We start from the raw sequence: 20,207 nt of genomic DNA, 5'->3' as shown, positions 1-20,207 counted from the left end.
TCTTTCTTTTCAAAGAAAAAAAAATCTTCACTGGCCCTCCAGCATCAACTTCAGCTATTTTTATTCTAACTCACTTAACAACATGGAAAAGCAAAATGACTTAGATGCATCATGTGCTTATAGTCTCATACCACTCTCAAAACAAATGTACAAATTAAAGAGAACCACAAAGCCAATACACTTCAAAATAACATTAGGACCATGTAAAAGATGAAGTTGTTTTGCTGAAACTAAATTGCTGCTTACAATCAGAATATGGTGCTGACGGCTCTGGCCAGCATGCCTTGCCTTCACCATGCCTGTGCTGCCACGAGCCATGCGGAGGCTCCATCTCCCAAACATTTTTCTCCCTGCTAAAAATAGCCCTCTGATATCATTTGCCCTGCTCTTGACACAAAGCCTTGTTTTTATAGGAAGCCTGCTTCTCTTTTTCTGTCATTAGCCTCTGACAGCCAATGTGTTCCTACTTGGTACTAATATTTCCGAACACCAAAATGAATAAATAGAGGGGTAAGCACTTCTGATATTAAGCATCATTGCAATGATCCAGAACAAAGAGACAAAAAGAGACACAATCTTCAGTTCATTACTGAAAGAAAATAGAACACGTTTTAAGTTCTCATTGAGACTCTTCCAGAGAAACACAAATGTCAGTTTGACCAATACTGACACAGACCGGACTGCTGCTATGGTTGGAGCGTATTTCCTACCAAATCCCAGCATCAATAGCCAGTGCGACAGAGATGAGTGGGTCGCAGGGACACCTCCTCTTCTGAATGGGACCAGGGCCCTTGTCAACAGCATTTGCTAGCTTGCCCTCTGCCTTCTGCCATGTGAGCACACAGCATCCCTCCTTCTGGGAGATACAACAGGAAGCCAAGAGCAGCTGCTGCCTGATGATGACACCTGCTGTATGCTCCTGGGCTACCTACAACTGTGAGAAAGCAGGTGTCTGTCCTTTTTTTCCATGAACTCATCCATTGCATTCTGCTGCAGCAGGCCCACAGACTATGACAGCCACTCCTTCTTCACGTTGGTACATCACAAAGACAGTAGGAACACAGTCCCACCTCTGAGACAGGTAGCTCCATCAACTGCCTCCACACTGTTCTGCTTTCTTGTATCAATGGTTTTCAACAGGTCTGCAAAAAGCTCCAGAAATCCTCCTACAAGACTAAGACCACGTAGGCCACATAGGCCAAAAAGATTTGGCAAAAGGAGATTTGAGGAATAAAACTTCTTTGAGTTCATAGGCAGGCATGGACATCTGTCAGTTCTATCATCTAACAAGATGCCTTTATTTCATTTGGGGGGGCCACCTTTCTCACCTGCGTACAACCTAGTAAGCCTTCTGTAAGACATTGGAAGGGGCCTGCGAGCCTGCTCTTCCAGGAAGCTGAATCTCCAGGGAAGAGTGTCAGGATGGAAAATAGTCGGTTCATCATGAGGTTGTGCTAAACAGATTATGTCTTCATACCCCATACTTTAGAATGCCAAAACTTCCTTTGGCAGCCAGGTTCATGTACAATCCACGCTTTTCCTTCAGTTCTGGGAACTGCCCCCAGGGCCTTGCAGTCAATTCCTTTTTGACTTAAGTAACCAGACTTGGTTTCTGTAGCCCAACCGGTAAATATTCCAGCATGACTTTCTAAACATAAACAACCTCAAACAAGGCAATGATTGCACGAACAAATGCAACTGTGTTTGCCTTTCACTTCCCAAAACAGAAGTGATCTCATCTGCAAATGCTGTTGAGACTATAGTCAGCTGCTGCAGCCCTAGGGTTAACCCTTCCTCACCTACCCTCCAGCCCATGGGCTCTGGGGGATCTCCTAATCCAGAAGTGCCAGCAGGGACAAAAGTCTCTCTCCAGCACAAGGCAAGAGTCACCAGATGTTTGCACATGGCAGGTGTCCCCCTGAGATCAGAAGGGCTAAGGGAGAACCAGGGGTGGCTGCCCACATCACCAAGACACAGCCAAGTTCATCTACCACGCACAAATAATACCTGCTAAAATGCTTTAAAGTCTGTCATTCTCTGCCTAAACATCCGCACCCCTTTTCTGAGGCATTTGTTGGATGCTTTCTATTTCTACAACAGAGGCAGGTCAAAACAAACAGCATTCCATTGACAGCCCTTTGGAGATAAGGACTAGAGCTATTCCTCTCCAAAATTTCAGGGTCAAAGGTGATGTCTATCAACAGTATTACCCAGTGAACCTGTTCACTGTGTTGGATGACAGGATCAACTACTTGCTCAATCCTGGAATATGCACAGGAGCTTCTGTTAAAGTGGCTCTTAACCATGTGCTAGACAAGTTCTAAGAATCAACACGAATTTATTCATATCCTATTTATCGTGTTCTCACAGGTCATCAGTTACTGGCATCCTAATTTTACAAATAAGAAAATAGCAGAGTTGTTAATAACTCGCCCAAACACACCCAGATAGTAAGTGACAGAGACAGAATTCAAATCAAAGCAATCTAACCCCAGAGTTCGAATTCTTAGCCATTCTACTATCTTGCCTCTCATAGGACAAGAATAAGCCCGACCAAGTTCATTGTCCCCTGAAGAATAGATTCAGCTAGAATTACCATCCATGTATGTTGTAAATTGGGGTGTTAAATGCCATACATGGCCTATCCAGTTAGATTCATGAATAACAGTTATTAAGTTCTTTCCAAGATACATAATGAAATGTAACATACTGAACCGAAACGGAAGCTACTCAAGAAATAACATGTTTAAGAGACAAGAAAATATTTATTGCTTTCAATTTTATGCTCCAAAATGAAACAACAAAAAAGAAGTTATCTATACTTGCCCATGACACAACAATAATAGTAATTCTCAGAAGGAAAGGCTGAAATGGAAGTTGAAACAGCAACTTCAGCATCACTTACTTCCATTGCTAAATCCAAAGCACCTAAGGCAAATTAACAGATGGATACATATAAAAGCTTAACCCAAGGAGTCTAGTTGGTCCTCAAGAGTGAAACAAAAGATAAAGGATTTTGAAATTCTTAGCTTTCTCCAAAACTAAAGTACTAAAATTTTAGAGTCCTGTATGTCTTATTTCTTTATTCCCTGCATGGAATACCAGAAAGAGCTTGTACCTCAATAGTCATCAAATTTAGTTTAATTATTTTAATTCTCTCAGTTGTCCCATTCCTTTGAATGGCCAAAATACCTGCATAGCTGCGAGAGAGAGAGAGAGAGAGCGAGAGCGAGAGAGAGAGAGCGAGCGAGAGAGCAACAAGTGTGAAAAAGAACACAGACACTCTCACACACAAACACATTCCTTAGCCAGTCAACTATCATACATAGTAACTAAATGGCTTTTCTGGTGCTCTGATGATATGAAATGCACAAACACTACATACCATGGAGGGACACCTACTTTCTTCATTTGGCGGTTGAGGCAGTGTGAAAGTGAAGTGTTGTCAATGGGAAATGCCCCTGCAAAGGCCCCGGCACTGAACAGCTCTCCTCATCGTCGTACAAGTCCAAGCTTTGTTCTTTGTTCTTCTGCATGTGTTTGCTCAACAGCTCTTGCCCTCCCTCCAGTGCACAGAACACTCAGCCTGCTTCTCTTTGCGGCTTCTCCAGGGGAGTGTCAGCCTGTGATAAAATGTCAGGGTCCACCCATCTTTTCACTCCAGAGTGCAATCAAGAAACTTCAGGTAATGGGCTTGCACTCTAGCCAAAAGACAAAAATGCTATAACGCAGGAGGGCCTTTGAGGCAGAAAGAAGGAACAGTTAGGAGAGATGCTCTCCAGGCTCGAAATAGAAGTGCTGAGCGGCGGCAACAGATTTCAATCCGCTAATCTGGAAAGTCACATTACTGGGTCCTGATGTGAATCAGCAAGGCCTTTTTTTTTTTATATCTATATCCGCTTGAGTATTTCCACTGCCCATGACCAGACACTTCTCCCAAGGCAGCTGGCTGTTGTCTCAAGAGCAGAGCCTTTGTTGGGCATTGGGGATGCGAATCCTAGCCCCTTGCCTAAGCCACCAGCGATGCCTCCCAGGAACATCTACTTCCAATACTTATAAACAAAGCTAAGCCCTTTAGTATCTGCCATATGTGAAGCCCCTTAGGACATTTCCTTTTGTATTGCCCACCCCACCCCAGTCCACTCCTCCAACTGGTTCCAGGTGCAAAGCTCTTCGAGCCATAGGAGCTATCTGGAAAAGGTAGCAGTATTGCAAACATCACCCCTGCCCTCCTTCCAAATACGAACTCTAGCACACTCCCACACCAATCTGCACACTCCCACCTATCTGCAGAGCCAAGCAGATAGGGTTGGTAACTTTAGGACAATGGCAAGTATTTTTTTTACTTGATATGATATCATACTTATACATGGCTCACGGATACTCTCAGGAAGACAGGCAAGTCTTAGAAAATTCCCTAAGATTCTTCCAGTTCTCAGTGTCGCCTTTGGGCACCCAACTGACAGCTGCTGACAAGTAGTAAGAGGAGTCACTACTCTTCGTCCTCTCTCTCCCTGGACGGTGCGATAAGAAAAAGTACTGAACTGATTGACAGGCAGGCACTCCAGAAATCGCACAGGCCAGGGGCTCCAGAATTGTTATGATAACATCTAGTCACAGCTAGTTTTCACCCCTAAGGGAGTCAGCTTCCATCTCACACAACTTACTGAAGTGCATTTTATGTACTAAGTTCTGGTCTCCCAGAATTATGAAGCTCAGGAAGTCTTGCCCCAGGTCAGAGAGGTTTGTATCAGTTATCAGAGCATCTGTTCAGTGATTCTAGAATCTTGATTTCATCCCTGCTTTTGAGTGGCACAGTGTTGGGCCTGGAAGACACAGTACCACCAAGACAGTGGTCTAGAGGATGATACTGTGACACAGTGGATAAAGACACCCCTGTAGCACCAGCATCCCACATGGGCACTGGTTCAAATCCCAGTCACTCTACTTTCCATCCAGCTCTTTGACGATATGCCTGGAAAAGCAGCAGAGAATGGCCCTTGCACCCATGTGGAAGACCCAGAAGAAGCTTCTGGTTCCTGGCTGTGGCCTGCCCCAGCCCCAGCCTTTCAGCCACTGAGGAGAGAACCAGCTGATGGAAGACCTTTCTCTCTCTCTCTCTCTTTCTCTCTCAAGTTGTAACTTTGCCCTTTAAATAAATACATTTAAAAAAATAAATACAGAGATCTGTTTCTTTGTAGTGTGGGTCACAGCCTTCTTGGTGGGGACAGGAAGAACAGTGTTTATCATATATGTAGCTACTTAATTGCCACTGTGAGATATGTTTGAAAAGACAACCTGTAGAAAATACTTCAAATTTTGCAGTGAGGGAAGGTAAAGAAAACTAGCAGCGACACAAGTGCATGCTCATAGGTTAATGTGTGTCATTGGAACCCTCCATTCACAAAGTGACATGAGTTTTGTACCCTATTAAACCTACACAAATGCACAAATCTCTGTTAAACCACTGGGAAAAATCCTTCACTAAAACAAAGTATTTCCAAAAAAGGAATCTCTTTCACATACCCCCAGCCCTCACAGAAGGTGGTTGGCCAGATGCTTGTTCCTGTAACCATTCAAGCTCCATTCCTCTATATTTGTTACTGGCAGGGCTGAGGGTTGGAGAATGGGGAGACAAGGAAGGGACATCTATTCTCAAGCACATTTCGATGAATTCCAGCAAAGGTGTTGGCTGAGAATGACTTGATTTTGAATCTTCCACATCCTAAGGAAAGATTCCAGAAAACTGAAAGAAAACTTTGAGATCTAAAAATTATAACAATAAAATTACTATGTGCTCCATCCATCAAATGGATCCAAATAGGATCCATCAAAATGGACAGGGTGAGCATCTGGCCTAGCAGTTAGGATGCCAGTTCAGACACCCATGTGCCGGAGTAGAATGCCTGGGTTCAATACCCACTTCCGGCTTGCTACTAACACACATCCTGGGAGGTAGTATGACGCTTCAGGTCGTTGGGTCTCTGTATGAGACACATGGGTTGATTTCCTGGCTCCTGACTTCAGCCTGGCCCAGTCCTCTCCAAACATTTAGTTCAGAGACTAAATCAGTAGATAAGAACACACACACTTGTTCTCTTTCCTACCTGTCTCTCTCTCTTCCTCCTCTTGCCTTTCAGATAAAAATGCTTCCTCAAAAAGACACCTCAGATATAGAGATCTCAAAGCCAGGCCCAGAGCCAACTCATGGAAATAGGTCCACTTCTCCATGTGCAAATTCTGGGCCTTTGCCTTATAATTGTGTTTCCTCCACTGTGCCTCCTGTGGCATTTCAGGGGACAGACAAACCTACCAAGACCATCTGAAAACAGAAACAGACTTGAAATCTGCAGCACAGGTCACAATATCAAATTTAGATCAGACATCACTGGAAAAAAAAAGTCGCACTTGATTGAGATATTACACTCACTTGGCTGTAACTTAGTTCTCATCCTTCCAATGTATACTTTCTAAATGACACAGAATTGCTTTATTCCAAACACACACACACACACACAGAGGCAGGCTGTCATTGCACGACCTGACCCTGACTTCCCTTCAGTAAGGACTTTCCAAGAGATATAGTGAAATCTCATTACATGACTTTACCAAGCACCACCAAGCATCCATCTCTGCAGACCAAGACCTGTGGCTCATAAACTGTACCTGAACTTGAACCAATGCTATGAAACCCAATAGGCACCTTTCAGGCAGCCTCAAGCAGGGTCGTTGGGACCCTGTCCTCTGGATTTGAGAAACTGATAGTCTAAGAGTTCATTCTAAGTACTGTTGAGTTAACTCTGCTCACAATCTTGCAGCATGAAGCACGCATCCCATGAAACAGGGAACAGAATACAGAAAACAAAACCAAAAAACCAAAAAAGTCAACGAAACTCAACGCAGTCAGATCCAGCAAACCAACTTCCCTTTTTATATTATTCCAGGGCGTAGGGGATTGCAATGGTAGATCCTTTTCTGCCATGCACCTGTCAACTTCATTTATAATTCTGCTCCTCCAGCTCTATTGGGTTTGCCCTACATAACTAGCTTGATCTTCTAGGACACTGTTCACAAAGATTCATGAAAACTCATAGTTCTATGACCCCAAGTCCAAATTCTTCAAATGAAAGGCAGAGTCCCCACTTCATGCATCATCATGCAGGTACGTGCTGTAAAGTAAGTCAGGCAGCAAGAGGCTGACAGACCAACATTAGCGTGAGAGTAACAGGGAAGATCTCACAGTGCTCTATACTCCTGCGGCTCACCGTGCGCCCACCACAAACTCCCTCACCCTCCATGACCTGCAAGGCTCCGGGTGACCCACCTCTCTAGCCTCACTTCACATACTGCACCGATTCTCACTTCCTGTTCCATTGCCTTGGCCTCATTTCTGCTCCTTGCAGACTCCAAGGCACATCCCACTGCAGAGCCCTTGCATCTGCTATTCTACCTGGAATGCTCTTCCTCTCATCCTGCTGTTTGCTCAGGCTTAATCATCACCTGCTGGTCTCCGCCTTTGGCTTCCCAGTTTAAACTTTCCTCCCCACCCCAGTCCAGCAATGAGAGATTCCATCACACTGCTAGTTTCCTTCATCCTATGTATTGTTTCCTTCTTCCTATGTATTGTTTCTGGAAGAATCCAGTTTTTCTAACATATCTGTCTAGACCATGGCTGTATTTCAATGTCTAATTCACAGTAGCTGCTCAAGAAGTGCTTATATCATGGAATAATTAATTTTAAATGTCGATTCTCTTATTTGTATTTGTCTCTCCCCATTATATGAATGTTGCCAAGCTGACTTCTCTCAGAAAAGTCCATTTCTTAAGACTCAAACTAATTTCCTTGTTGTTGAGAAGTTTGAGTTGATTATGTATTTAATATGATAACCATTTGTGTGCTGTGAATTGCATTAAGAGTTATGTAGGGCAGAGATGATGCTTACTAAATGTACAAAATGGATTGATGAGATTAGCCAGTTAAATCTTTTCACCAGTAAGGCACTCAACAGCCCATGAGATATTTATTAAAAATGTCAAGTAAATCCTCTTATTTTTGTATCATAGTGTCAAATAGCAGTAAAATAAACATGTTAAGATCCTTAATCTACTGCTATGTTTCACTGTAAAATTTACCTTTGTTAAAATTTGCTTCTGTTCAAATTTGTTGAGATCGCACGTAAAAGTATCCTAATATTACTTTGGCTGGTATTTTCTAATTGCTGTATAATATTTTGGGAATGCAAATTTTATTTGAATGTCAATTACAGTTAAGCATGTGCCGTTTGTTTTTCTTGCTCAGGTTTTGCAATTTGATGGAATGTTTTTATTATAGTTTAATAAATGTTTGCTTTATTTAAAAAAAAATAATTAAAAAAAAAGACTCAAACTGCTGCTACTAGAAAGATATTTTGCATCCTGACTTTTTTTTTCCTGGATTCTGGGTTCATCAAAAATTTAAAGGCAACAAAGTGATATGAGCAAAAATTAATTGTCACTACCAAAAAGAGGGTTGTAACAGAGACAGCTGTCTGCACCTGAAGATTCTTAGTCTAGGGCCACAATTGTGGTATCCCATAGCAGAGTACCACTTCAAGTCCATTCCATAACAGAGGACCAGTTCAAGTCTAAGCTGTTCTGTTAGTGACCTGGGAAGGCAGCAAAGGATGAGCCAAGTACCTGTGTCCCTGCTACTCACATGAGTGACCCAGACAGAGTTGATCCAAATGAAGCTCATAGCCATGGCTGCCATTTGAGATTAACATCTCTCTCCTTTTCCATCTCGGTCACTCTGCCTTTTAAATAAAGTTTGTTTTTAAAATTCTCTTTGAAAAGATTCATAGTTCCTGTTTATACGTGTCACTATAGCTGAGAAGGGGCTGCTTGGCTTGGAAATACACTCCCCAGCACTCCCCTCCTTGCGTCTAGGTGAAGACAAGGAATTAATTCCCACTAGTGAAACATAAGAGGAAATGATGTGTGGGCCCATGTCTGCTCTTTGATATTCTGCCTTCTTCCTTCCACCTGGTGGAAACAAAGGCCTAGGAGGTCCTAGGAGGTGGCAGATTTAGAAATGGAAACAACCCTAATGCTGAGGCAGCGTCCAGGGACGGAACTGCCCAACCAGAATATCTGTATCCAGAACTGCAAAAGTGAAAGGTGAGCATGGATGATGTATGGCACCGAGGTTGTATGAACAGTTGTCCACCGTAGCTGGTACTAGCTAAGTGAGGCTGGGAGATGCAATGAGTGCTGCTTGACAATAATATCTTGAGGACAAGGCAAGTTTGTGTGTGATATAACTAGGACTACAGGGCCAGGTCTAGGTTCCTTTCTTCATGCATATTCCACATTTATTTTTTTTTAAAAAATTTTCACACCCTGGTTACAATAGCCTAGTGACTAAATCCTCATCTTGCACCCCTTAGGATCCCTTATGGGCACCAATTTGTATCCTGGCTACTCCATTATACATCCATTTCCTGGCTTGTGGTCTGGGAAAGCAGTAGAAGATGGCTCAAAGCCTTGGGACCCTGCACCAATGTGGGAGACCTTGAAGAAGCTCCTAGTTCCTGGCCCCTGGCTTTGGATCAGCTAAACTCTGGCCATTGCAGTTACTTGGGGAGTAAACCAATGGATGAAAGATGTTTCCTTCTGCCTCTCCTACTCTCTGTAAACCCGCCTTTGCAATTAAAATAGTTTTCCAATAAAAATAAAATTTTCCAATAAAAAATTTTAAGCTGTATTATTTATTCAAGAGGCAGAGTTGCAGGGAACAAGTGAGAGTGAAAGAGATTTTTCATATGGTGATTCACTCCCTAGAAGGCTAGAACACCCAAGGCTGGGCCAGGCTGAAGCCAGGAGCCAGGGACTTCATCTGGGTCTCCTATGTGGGTGGCAAGAACCCAAGTACTTGGACCATCTTCCAGTGCTTTTCTCAGGCACCTCAGCAGGCTAACGGATCAGCAGGGGCACAGCCAGGACGTGAACTGGTGCCCATGTGAGATGCTGACATTACAGGTGCCATCAGCACAGGCTACAACTTTGGTCCCCAAAGTAACTCAATTCCAGTGCATCTCTCATCAAGAAAAAGGCCTCAAGAATGGCTGAAATTGCATCTGTAGCAGGTTTAAGGATGAAAGAGCACAATTTTAAACTAAAAATGAACATATGCTGCTGTGTACATGTCAGGGTTGCAATCTGTACCTGCCATATTAGTTGAATCAATAAGTGGCATAAAGTCAATAAACAAGTCCATCAGCAGATGCCCACTGCCGTGCAAGCAGAACTCACTGACGGGAGAATGTTCATGTCTCTGAAGTGGATTCCTGGCATGTGCTAGTACATTTTCAGCAGAGACCTACTGAACACCTATTAAAGTTGCCACCTGTGTGATACACACTCTCTCATTCATTCAAAGTTCAAAAACATTTGAAAAAAAATCAAACGCATTGAATCTGTAAAGATATTTTTTCTTGTTATTAAGCCTATACAATACAGTGTCAAGTATTTGTATAACAATTGCATTGTGCTAGTCTCTATAAGTAATTTAGACATGATTTAGAGTATGTGGGAAGGGACATGACTGTGGCATAGTGAGTTAAGCTGCTGTCTGCAATAAGCATGCCTTATTGTCACCCGTTCAAGTCCTGGCTGCTCTGTTTCTGATCCAGCTCCCTGTTAATGCACCTGGGAAAGCAGCAGAGGAAGGCCCACCTCGCACCCATATGAGAGTCCTGGATGCAGTTCCTGACTCTCAACTTTAGTCTGCCCTAGCTCCAGCCCTTGCAGCAATTTGAGTAGTAAACCAGCAGATGAAAGACCTCTCTTTCTCTCTGTGTAATTCTGCCTTTCAAACAAATAAATAAATCTTTTTAAATTAAAAAATAATGTGGGAAGATACACATAGGTTATATTCAAATATTATTTCACTTTTTTTTATAAGGGACTTGGAGTACATAGTTTTTAGACTGAGCTAAGTTGCATTTCTTGATCCACAGAACTGATAAGATGATAAGACTGGGCTGAAATGATAGTGATTTTCTAATATTACATTTAAAAAACATACATCATCTAATCGTTAGGTAAAAGCTCTAATTTTGAAACAAAATGTCTATGTTTATCAAACATACCCCCAAAACGCCAAAAAGGATCCTTGGGGAAAAAAATTTTTAAACATGACAAAACTTGACATAGAAAATGTGAATGCTATTGCTGTTAGATAAAATAAAGACTGCGCATTCTTAGAAAATGTGTGATGGGAAAAAGCAACCAACCAAAAACTGTTATTAAAAGCCAAATAAGAAATGGAGTTCTGAGGGACACCAGGACTTCTGCTGTAGTTAAGAACATTCAATGCCAAGATTCTAAAGCCACTTTAAAAGTTTCTTAGAAAATAAAACAACTTTTCCAGAAGGCCCCAAGTGCTGAGGTCACTTCTTTCCCAGTGCTTCTAACATCACAATAGGCCCTGTCCTCATGATCTCATCTACTGTCAAACACCTGCCAAAGGCCTCTCCTCTTAACATGTTCCATGTGTAAACTGGGGGCTCGAGTCTCCAACTTCAAAACTTCAAGGAAACTCACAGCACTCCAGCTCTACAATCCAACCAAACTTCCCTTCTGAGCATCAAACCCATACTTCCACATTTCAACATGACAACTCCGCTCAATTCAAGGAACACAAAAAGAATTAGCATAGCATTTTAGAGCTAAGAGAAATATTGAAACAGCATTTAATGTTGAAAAATAATTAACATTATTTTATAGCAAACAAAGAGTAATTATTTCTGAGTGGTAGGTAGGAATTTAACAGTCTGAGGCAAAGTACCCTTTGCTTAGCCCTAAGACACATCACATCAGCTGTAATTAAAAAAAAAAAAACACTAACAAGACACTATTTAACATCAATAGGAAATTAACATCTGTAAAATATTTTTAAAAATCAAATATTTAAAAATAATCAATCTCTACTCATATTCTTCAATCCAAATGTACAGTAGCACTCAATGATTTTTCTTTTTTATTTCCTTATCTGTTTCATTTTTTCCAAGATAAGGATGTGCTCATTCAAAATGCCAGCTATTTATTGATGCATGAGCCTAATTACATAGGAAAGAGTCATCCAGAGAGGAAGAAAATCCAGAGAGCAGTCTCTGTGGCCTGGGAATCAAAACTGCCTTGTATACCTATGATCTACAGATTTGCAGCTTTTAAGAAAACAATGAAATGACCTCCTTAGGAAGAAAACTCTATTTATCTCCCAGACACCCAGGCAATGAGAAGCACAAATGAGTACTGACTATCACAGCCAAAGCAAGCAGAGGTATCAAGGTATCAAGGTCCATTTTTGTCTCCTGCCCTGGAAGTTATCTGTAGCTCATATACAGGCAACTTTAGAGCCCCAAGGATCCCCAGAACTGGCAGAAGCATCTGCTTGTTGAGAAAAGCCCACCACCCACTCACTCACATCCTCAGCCTCACCCCTTGATGTGCTCTCACTCACGAACACCCACTGCAGAACAGAAATCTAAAAATAACATTGTCTGTTGGAATTTAAAGGCTCAAAGCTGAAAATTTCCCAGGCTTAACTCCAGCAATATTGAAAATGCAGATTTTTTTTCTACACTCACAGAAGCTTGAGGGATTGCAACTGGAGGCAATGGGATCCAGAGACCCATCTGTTCTGTGCTCTCACAGAAAGAAGCCGTCTTTGCTATTTTGGAAGTCTCAAAATGCTTAGCCAGAGTCTGCTCAAAGAACAGAATGAATACCAACGTAATATCCATATAGGATCCAGGAACTGGGAGCCACAAGCCAGGCAACATGGCCTTTGGAAGTCTTCAACATACCTGTATCAAGCCTTGTAAACTAAGATGTACCAACTCACAAGAAGGATATTTATTCAGCACCCTTTTCTTGGTGGTGGATCACTGCTCATCTAGAATAGTGCAATAATTTTACTTGCAGTATCTACCCCATCAACATTCACACATCAATCCAATTCTCTAAATGTTCTTTGTGCTTAAGGCATCACACTAGGGTTCTGTCACAAAGGACATTGACTCAATGGGATGAGAGTCTGAAGGGCAGGAAACAAGTGCACAGAGATTGTGAGATGATGGAAAAGAGGGCAAGGTAAGAAGAAAATAAAGGTATAGGTACTGGATAGGAGGAAGTAAAACTTCTTTGCTAGCAGGTGGCATAACAATATCAAATCCAAAGGGATCTATATATAAACAATTACAAAACTTAATATCTTAAGCAGGGAAATTACCTACTGAGTTAATGTACCAATACAAATTCCATTTTATATACTAGCAATAATCAGAAAATGAGACTTAAAAACAATATCATTTACAATGGCATGAAAAAATCACACAGGAAAAAGTTAACAAAAGATATGCAAGACTTTTGTACTAAAAACTTTGTTAAAGTAATGAAAGCAAATCTACATAGACAAATACACTGTGTATGTGGATTGTTGAGATATCGAGCTCTCAAAATAATCTAGTGATTAAGGCCATGATCAAATCTCATCATGCTTTATTTTTGTAAGAAATTGGTAAAATTTCTTCAAATCTGAAATTTGTATGGAAAATCACAGAACCTAAAACAGTCTATACAGTTTTGAAAAAGGAGAACAGAATTGAGGGCTTAAACTTTTAGACTCAAGATTGACCACAGGCCCAGGTACAATGGCTTGATTAACTAATCCTCCAGCTGGCAAGCCCTGGGATCCTATGTGGGTGCCTGTTCATGCCCGGGCAGCTCCACTTCCCATCCAGCTCACTGTTTGTGGTCTGGAAAAGCTGTGGAGGTTGGTCTCGATGCCTTCGGACCCTGCACTCACACTGTTCACCCAGAAGAAGCCCTTGGCTCCTGGCTTCAGATAGGTACAGCTCCAACTGTTGCAGTCACTTGGGGAGTGAACCAGCTGATGGAAGATCTTTCTGTCTTTCCTTCTCGTTGTAAATCTGCCTTTCCAATAAAAATAAATAAATCATAAAAAATTATCACAAAAGATTAGTAGCTAAGATACTGGCCAAAAAAATAACTTGAACAGGCATTTTATAAGAGAAGATATCCAAATAATCAATAAAGCCAGAAATCAAAGCCACCTGCATCATGGAAATCAAATGAGCTACCAATACAAATACAGAAGAATGAAAAATCTGTATTTACTACCAAATGATGGCAAGTATGTAGGTCAATTCACATTCCTGATTAATATAAAATGGAGCAATATCTTTAGAAACTGATCATTTCTGTTTGTGCTAAAACACAGACCTATCTATGGGACAACAATCTATTCCAGGTATATGCACAAGAGTAAGAAGAATTTGTTCCAGAAGGTTCATAGCCTAGCAAAGCAGCTAAGACATTCAGGGAGTAAGTGAGTCCAAAAGATGGAAGCTTGATCTCTCTCTCTCTCTCTCTCTCTCTGTTTACCTCTCTTCTTTCTTCCCTCTCTTTTCTCTTATCCCTAACCTTTGTTATTCTGCATTTCAAATAAATAAAATAACTTGTTAAAAACTGAAGTCTTAACAATTTATTAGGTTATTTTTTATTTTAAAGTTATCTCAGTATAAAAGAAAGTGCAAAAATAAGCCATATGATAGAAGGGCAAAAGTTAGAAAAGAGGGGTATATATTAATGAGCTGTTGGGATGACAACACTGCTATATGAGGTGGTCATGAAGAATGGGGTGGGTCTCACGACCAGTAAATGTCTCTAGATACGAGAAAAAGATTTACAACTAGGGAGAAAGAGAAACCTAATCAGATTGTCAAGGAGAAAGATGCCATGTTTAACCACCTGAAATGTCTGATATTCAACATTTATCAACTTCTAAACATGACAGTTACATACAGCCTAGTCTAAGACACAAAGTGAAAGTATGAGTCAAGGGCATTTCTTCGGGGGCATTCTTCTACCTGGAGAGCAGAAGAAAAGTCAGAGAAAAAGGAGAAATGGGGAAGAAAGCCAAGTAATAAGAATACAATATCTTACTATGCATTTGGGAAAACCATATTCCCTTAACTAAAAACTTTCTAACTGAAACTCTTGCTCAAAGAGGTGAACTAGCAATTTACAGAAGATGTAAATGTTACAATGCATCTAAAACCACTTCAACATCAGGACCAGAGAAAGAAGACTTAAAACCGTGGAATACCATCCTAAAGTTACTTTTTAAAATTCTAGTGCATATTTCTGGCATGGGTTTAGGAAAACACCCTCACACATTGCCTTAAAAAAGTGTAAATTCATACAGCCTTTCTGGAGACAGCATATTCTAATGTGTAAAATCCTTCACATTTTTCACATCTTGTGACTTCTAGGAATTCATCATGTGCATAATAAAAATATACATAAAGATATATGCAAGTGCTATATCTACTAAGCCTTAATTTTAATACAAAAGATATTAAAATAACCCAAATGCCTAATAATAAAAAATTTTAGAATATTATGCAGCTATTTTTCAAAATCACTTTCTTTCAAGAAGATTTAATGACACAGAGAAAAGCTAATTATAAACATGATCTTTTGATAAATATATTAAATTATTTCTGTTTTGCTGGTGGGGAAAAGATATGCAAACATATTTTTAAAAAAATGAGGGGGACTGGGCCCAGCATGACTGCCTAGAGGCTGGAGTCCTTGCCTTGCACACACCAGGACCCCATATGCACTCCAGTTCTAATCCCAGCAGCCCTGCTTCCCATCCAACTCCATGCTTGTGGCCTGGGAAAGCAGTCGAGCACAGCCCAGAGCCTTGGAACCCTGCACCCACATGGGAGACCTGGAAGAAGCTCCTGGCTCCTGGCTTCAGATTGGCTCAGGTCCAGCCTTTGGAGCCACTTGGGGAGTGAATCAATGGATGGAAGATTTCCCTCTCTCTATTCTTCTCTCTGTATATCTGATTTTCCAATTAAAAAATAAATCTTTTTTCAATGAGGGGAGATTTCAGAAAGTCCATGGAAGATAAAATTAAAAAGATAAGTTTATTTTGGAGACAAAAATGCTTGAAAGCCATGCTTACAATACATAGTTAAAGGAATTCATAGAAAATGCACTATGAAATAGTTACACATAGATGTCAAATTTTTTGCACTAAAATAAGCTTATATTTTGGGTTTTTAAAGAAATTTGTTTATTTATTTGAAAATCAGAGTTACATAGCCCAGCACAATGACTCATTGGCTAAATCCTCACCTTGCAAGTGCATGGGATCCCATAGGGGTGCCTATTAATGTCCTGGCTGCTCCACTTCCCATACAGCTCCCTGCTTGTGGCCTGGGAAAGCAGAAGAGGATGATAAAAGCCTTGGGATTCTGTACCCTTATGAGAGACCCAGAAGAGACTCCTAGCTCCTGTCTTTGGATCAGCTCAGCGCTGGTCATTGTGGCCATTTGGGCAGTGAACAAGCTGATGGAAGATCTTTCTGTCTCTTCTTTTCTCCATAAATCTGATCTGCCTTTCCAATAAAAATAAATACATCTTTTTTTAAAAAATCAGAATTACAGAGAAAGAGAGACAGAGGAAGATGGATCTACCCACTGGTTCATTCTCCAGATGGCCACAATGACCAGGACTAGGTTGGCTAAAACCAGGAGCTGGAAGCTTCTTTCAGGTCTCTCATGTGGGTACAGGGGCTCAAAGCCTTGGGCCATCGCTGTTAATTTCTCAGACCATTAACAGGGAGCTGGACTGGAAGCAGAGTATCTGGGACAGGAACCAACTCCCACAACACTGGCGCCAAGTTAATCCATTAATACCATGCCAATCTTTCTTAAGGTAACTTTGTCACACAACACACAGATCTCCTGAAGAAATTACATCAAATGGCAGGATTATAATAAAAAGTGTTCCTTGTTATTTCTCTTCTTCATGATAGCATTAATTGCCCAAACAATTTTTAAACATTTGTGTGTGTGTGTGTGTGTGTGTGTGTGTGTTTTAAATCGCCTTTCTGGTACAAGCTTTTAGCCCAGTGACCTATACCCCCACCTCAGAGTGCCTGGGGATTAACTCACAGCTCCAACTCTTAACTCCAGCTTTCTGCTGATGGAGTCTCTGAGAGGCAGCAGGAATGGTTCAAGTAACGGGACCCCTGTCCCCCAAAGTAGGAGACTTGGATTGAGGTCCCCCCACCCAGCATCAGTCTGGTGCAGATCTAATGCAGATATCTGGGGAGTAAACCAGCAAAAGGCAGCTCCCCATCCTACCCACACTGTTCCTCCCTGTTTCTCCACATCTCAAATAAAGAAATGAAGATTTAAACGTTATTTCTCACAAATTGATAGGCACAGGCAGCACACAAAATAGTTCAAAAGTGCAGAGTGTCGTGGGTACTGCATGCACACCTGCTGAAAGGGTTTACCATGAAGCTCCAGAAGCTTAGCTTTGGACCCTTTCCTTGGTAACTATCTTAATGGTGTACTTCCATGGTCATTGTCTTTAATTTGCATAAATATTTTATCAGCCATTGGGTGAACTGACTGTTTCATCTCCCTCACACTGTCACATACGGTGGCTTCAGAACTGCCCAAGCAAATGAATACAAGGCAGCTGAGCCGGGATACACTGAATTTGGGACATGTTGATATGGTTTTGATCATTCCCAAGGGTAATTATTGATGCCTGTCACAATGGCAGATAGGGCTTTCTAGAACATTCCTACCATCCACTGTCATTTATCAAAGCGGAAGTTCAGAAAACATAAACAGTTCTGAGGCGTCAGCCTGGAAGTGTGTGGGTAGTGGAACAGAAGCAACATTGTAGATGTACAGAGCCAGAAGCAAAGCACATCAAATACAAGAAAACAAAAGTAAATGCCCCACAGTTATGGTCATTCAGAACTATGGGACAGTATACAGAAACACAAAGTCATTGAGTTACTTTTAAAAGTTATAAACAGATGCACAAATGTAGGTATGATGTAAGTAAAATTCTGAAAATATATATAAATAGTATCGAGACAAAAAAGGGAATAAGGAAAGAAAAACATTACATGTATTAGGAAGGATTTGAGAAGTTTGGGTTCTTTTTGCAACTTCTTAATGTCTTCATAATGTTTATAAAATATTCTGCCAATAGAACACTGGTAAGTTACTTTAAGAGTTATTGATTCATTTGAAAAGCAGAGCAGAACAGTGAGAAGGACAGGGAAATAGGGAGAGAAAGGGGGACTTGGGGGCCAGGGGGGAACAGAGGCCTTTCATCTGATGTGCCACTTCCCAAAAGGTCACAAACAGCACTGGACAACACCAAAAGCAGGAGCCTGAAACCGAATCCAGGTGTCCTGTATGTAGGCGGCAGAGGCGAAGCACTTGGGCTGTTTTCCACTGCTTTACTAGTTGCATGAGCAAGGAGCTAGAGAGGAAGTGGAATAGGCAGGACTAGAACCAAGCCCCTTATGGATGCTAGTATCACAGGCGGTGGCTTTATGTGCTACACAACAATGCTGGTCCTGATGGTGAGTTACTTTTTAATATCTAAGTCTGGCTGGTAAGCAACCACAAGGATCACAAATGAGGAAAAATCGCATCCTTCCTGCCCAGACTGCTGCTCAAATCCCTGCCTTCCCTGGTCGCCCCACAGCACTCCCTGAAGTAAGTTTGAAAGGCTGGAAGTACAAAAATGGAATCAGACCACAGCAGCCACCTAACATTTATACCAAGGGCATTAAACTCAGTCAGCAGAGAAACACCAACTCTCTTATCCACACTGCATATGTGGGCCGTGATTCTCCAACAAGACAAACATCTCCCCGCTCAAAGCAAGGAGGATCTAAGGAACACAAAATAACACTTGGCATTCATCAAAGATGCTTCTGTATGGAATAAAAACTCCTGATTGTACTGCTCAGCATGTGCCTCAAGAACTGGTAAACAGGTAGCCAAAATCACCTAAATAATCACAGATAACTAGAATGATATCAAATGTATGGCATGCTTTCCGTCTCAAAGGATACACACCTGTTATCTCTCTGATGGTGATGATAGACTTGCACAAAGACCTTCACTTGTCATTCTGCTGCTCCTGGTACCCACCCAAGACTCATAGCTCCACAGTGCCCTGCTCCTGGCAGGTCTGAGCATATCTCCTAAGGCTGGGGAATAGGAGAGCAATGCTGTACCACTGTCCCCAAACATGCCCCTTGCCTTACAGAATATTTTACCACTGCTTGGAGAAGTATTTAATATCACAGTTGCCCCTATGGCTCCTCCACAGAGAATAAGCAAGATGGGATTTGGAGTTAGGTTCCATTGGTGGATAACACTTATTGAAGGGAATTTTTAAAAGCTGGGCCCAGAAAGGTGGGAAGAAATCATGATATTGGTGGTAATGGATGCTTCTACAAGCCCATGGAAAGCAAAATGGTAAGATGGCATTAATAGAAAGTCTACATAAGGTATGAGAGAGAGAGAGAGAGAGAGAGAGAGAGAGAGAGAGAGAGAGAGAGAGAGAGAGAGAGATTGACCTTTAGCTGGTCAGCATAATTTCAATGACATTCGCAGCTGGTTTGAGCCTGTCTATCTCAGTCCTTTCCCTGATGCCCACAGAATACACTGGACAGCAGCTCTTAAACTCCCATCCTCCTGGGCTACTTTGGTTAAGCGGACCAAGCAGGCCATGCATCCATTGGAGCCTCTGCCATGTGAACTGGACCACTGCCCCTTCTCAGCCTGTGTTGGTGGCTCCCTCCATTTCTGGATGACCATGGAACCAGAAGAGTAATCCCAGGCTACTCCTGCCCTGTACTGCAAATACTCTCTCCAGATGGTCTCAGCTAGACCTTGGCTACTTCCAGTTACTCCCCAGGCCCACCTCTTCTCGCTCCGGCTTCAACTACCCCAACAGCAGTTTGACATCTCCATTTAACTCTCTGATAGGTAGCTCAGGAGTAAACAGAATTAAAACTTACTTTTAATTTCTACCTTTGTCCTGTTTCTTTCCAAGTCTTCCCAATATCAGCCAATAGTCACTGCACACAGGTGGTTCCTCTGGCAGAAAAATCACTCATCAGACTCAGTTTCTCTCTTACTCAACATCCCACACACAACATTCTTGCAAATCCTACACACTCCCTGAGTGGCCACTTGTCGCAGCTCCACTGTCACCACCCATGCTCCAAGCTACTACCATCCCTCACAGGAATGACTGCAATGGTCCTGGACCTGGTCTCCTTGTGACTGCTCCTA

The 20,207-nt window shown here is 41.7% G+C and overlaps 1 protein-coding gene across 4 annotated transcripts in view; it reads right to left on the bottom strand.

The window, feature by feature from the left end:
* Positions 1-20,207, bottom strand: part of NCALD (neurocalcin delta) — a 389,065-nt gene that overhangs the window by 331,253 nt on the left and 37,605 nt on the right. The window contains exon 1 of one of the 4 annotated variants that reach the window (XM_058668569.1): positions 3,386-3,565. The exons of the other annotated variants lie outside the window; for them this stretch is intronic. The gene's annotated coding sequence lies outside the window, so the exon portion shown is untranslated. Of the gene's footprint in view, positions 1-3,385; positions 3,566-20,207 lie in introns of those variants that run through there. 4 annotated transcript variants of the gene reach the window in all.

Source organism: Ochotona princeps, chromosome 9, assembly GCF_030435755.1.
Source record: "Ochotona princeps isolate mOchPri1 chromosome 9, mOchPri1.hap1, whole genome shotgun sequence".
Taxonomy (NCBI): domain Eukaryota; kingdom Metazoa; phylum Chordata; class Mammalia; order Lagomorpha; family Ochotonidae; genus Ochotona; species Ochotona princeps.
The sequence above is the reverse complement of the archived record's forward strand: the minus strand, read 5'-3'. Positions and strand labels throughout refer to the sequence as shown.